The sequence below is a fragment of the Triticum aestivum genome, chromosome 4A (assembly GCF_018294505.1).
Source record: "Triticum aestivum cultivar Chinese Spring chromosome 4A, IWGSC CS RefSeq v2.1, whole genome shotgun sequence".
NCBI lineage: Eukaryota > Viridiplantae > Streptophyta > Magnoliopsida > Poales > Poaceae > Triticum > Triticum aestivum.
The window spans coordinates 149412787-149416077 of NC_057803.1; positions in this window are offsets into that span (position 1 = coordinate 149412787).

Below are 3291 nucleotides of genomic sequence, written 5' to 3' on the forward strand. Positions count from 1 at the left end.
GATAATGGCTCCAATTTTACAGCCGATGAAGTGAAAACCTAGTGTGCTAACCTGGGCATTAAGCTATATTACGCCTCCGTCTATCACCCACAAACAAACTGTCAAGTCGAACAAGCTAATGGTATTATCATGAGCGGCATCAAGCCTAGACTAGTGTAGTCTTTGAAGGAATCAGACAATCACTAGGTTGAGGAGCTCGACTCCGTACTCTGGGGGCTACAGACCATGCCCAATCGCACTACTGGATACACACCATTCTTCATGGTGTACAGCGCAGAGGCCGTTTTGCCCTGCGACATCATTCATGACTCACCTCGAGTGCGCATGTACGAAGAGAGAGAGGCCGAGCTCGATAGGCAAGACAGTCTAGATGCCCTGGAGGAGGAGCGTGACATTGCAAAGGCCTGTGCTGCATTCTATCAACAACAGGCTCGCAGATACCAAAGCAGTGAAGTGCGGGCCAAGACCTATAATGTTGGTGAATTCGTTCTACGCTTGCTAGAAAAGAAAAAGGACAAACTCAAGCCCAAGTGGGAGGGTCCCTTCATCATAGACGAGATTCTCATTGGAGGAGCATACCGCCTGCGTGATGCATCTGACAATCGCCTAGAGCCGAACCCATGGAATGCTGCAAGATTCCAAAGATTTTACGCCTAGAGCCGTACTCTTTGTTCGTCTTCTTCTCCCTTTGTTTCCATTTTTACCCTCTTTAATTTTTCTCTAGCTCTTTAGCTCTTGTGCGGCCAAACCAAACCCCTATGATGTGCACATCCTTAAATGTATACACTCATAATACCTGGGGGCTTCTTTTATAGATGTTTATTATTATTTTCCAAGCATCAAGCTCAACACATATGTGTCCTCTTCTGCATATGTACCTTTTCTTCGCCATTATATGCATCATTATGACTTAAGTTTTTGCCAAGCTGGGTTGCCTGGCTCCTGTGCTTATGCCCTACATTCCCGTTTGTTCGGCTAGGGCATAAAGGGAGCACCTCTGCGATTGTTATAGCCGGGTTATCCGAACTTGTACCTCAGACTGGGTGAAGCCGAAAGCTAGTGTTCTTAAGGGAATATTCGGTCAAGGAACTAAAGACGTTTTACCTTTATCACATTATGAACCCCCGGATGTTACGTATATTGCAATTTTTCAATCACAGTTCGGACATGCATACTAACGCATATCTACCCAGGGAAAGGAACCCTTAACGGAACTATTTTCCCTGGAAGATGTTTCTTACAATCAACATGTAATATAACATAGCTAGCCGGATACAACTTCTCTGTTCAAGCAACTATGACCCCTACGCCTGGTTTCCACGCGTACCCCGGTCTATATTACCGAGCGGGTATTCGGAAACACTCCGCACCTTCGGTTCCAGAGGTCGAAGCAAAAAGGTCTGCCATGACAATCATTTTATAATCCGGCTAGGGACAAATTTGTCAAATGAAGTACATAGTCACTTGGACTCAAAAACTTCTCCCTCTACGCCATCTAATAGACTGTCTAGTTTACAATCCTATTGGGAAAACTTGGCGGCTATCTTTACTTGGTCATATACCAGACTAACGGGAATTTCTTGTCCATCTGACCCCCGAGGTCCGACCCGGGCCATATGATTCAGATCAAGCTTGGTGTACCATGTTTTTACCATGGCCCAAGCCTCTCGCGCACCTTCTCGGCAGGCCAAAATCTTCCATAAATGAAAGCGCCACCGAGCACCTTGGAATAGCTTCACAAGCTCCTCCATACTTCCTGGAGGGGAGGCGGATGGCCACAAAGCCTTGGCAACGCTCCGCATTGCTTGCCGAGCTCGCTCATGCACTGGGGACAGCTCTTGGAGCAGATCGCCTTGAGATCCGGACATCTCCTCTTCAGGACGGCCAGTCAGCATACGTGCAGACATAAATCTGCCAGCTCATTTTTCCGCCAAATTTCAAGAAGATAAGTTCGAAAGCATATTGAATATGTTGCCTCATAGCCTCTTGTTCTCCTTTACGGTGTCAGCCAGCTGGGCTCGTACATCTTTTAGCTCTTCGCCCATCGGGATGTTGGAATCCTGCATCTTGTTCTTGTTGTCCTTGACCCGCGTCAGCACACGTTTGCCTGCTTCCTGTTGCCTTTTGGCCTCCTGTTCACCTGCCTGGGCGACTTTCAGTTTCTCTTTCAGTTGATCTACTGATCCTGTTAGTGGAAACACAACAGTATTAATATTACTGGTATATGTTTATACTTTTTCTGGATGGAGGGAAACATTACCAGGTGGTGCCTCCTTGGATTTCTCCAATTCGGCGGTAGTCGTAGCTAGCAGGGTACGACACTTTTCCAGCTCTTGAGACAGCAGGCTGTTCTTATCTGTAAGTGCCTGATTATACAATGATCCTTAAATCAGTTGTATCAACCGCTTCAAGTCTCGGGGGCTACTGGTATATGATTACAAAGGCTATACAAATGCGTACTTACCCGCATATCTTTCAAATGCTGGTCCGTGGCTCTAGTAAGCCCGTCCCGGGAAACTCGGATGTATGCATCAGCCGAGCTGAAGGCATTAAATGCCTCTTTTGTAAAACCGGGGTCGCGAAGAGCGGCCCTCCGGCGCTGATGATTCATGACGCTCTCCACTTCAGAGTCCGTGATGGACATATCATCTGAATCCTCTGTAGAAGGACAATCTGCATCACTCCCGTGTCAGCCCCCGTCCTTAGGGCAGGGTCTGGAATTTGGCTGGTGGAGGCGCGACCGGCAGAATCCCCAGACATAGTTCGAGTGTTCTTCCTAATAATACGCAACAGATAATGTCACAGTTTGATGTGACGGCCAAGAGGCATATTTAAAAAACCATACCTCTTCGATGAAGGTTCGGCCGTGTTATCGTCTGCCTTCCTCTTCGACGACTTGTTCGGCACGGGCGCCGCGCTCTTACGAGACACCTCTGGTGTAGCATGGCGCGCCAAGCGCCTCCCCTTTGGAGCACGAGACAGTGCGGTGGGCGAGGTACAGTGAGGAAGCTCTTTAGGAGGAGATGTCTCCTGATTACTTACATGTGAGGCAGGAAGGAGGCCGGGATAGTCGGCCACGATTGGCACTATTGTGCCGTCATAGCTCGCCTGGTAGAATACTCCCTCCTCAAGCTCTACAAATATGTCCGGATCCTCTTCGTATCCGGGGTCAAGGTCCCGGTTATGGTTGTCCGGCTGGGGAGCGGGGCTATAGATCCCCGTTATAACCTTCCGCCATTCCTGTTGCAAATGGACGGGTTAATGCCAATTAAACATGACTCGGGGAGAGGA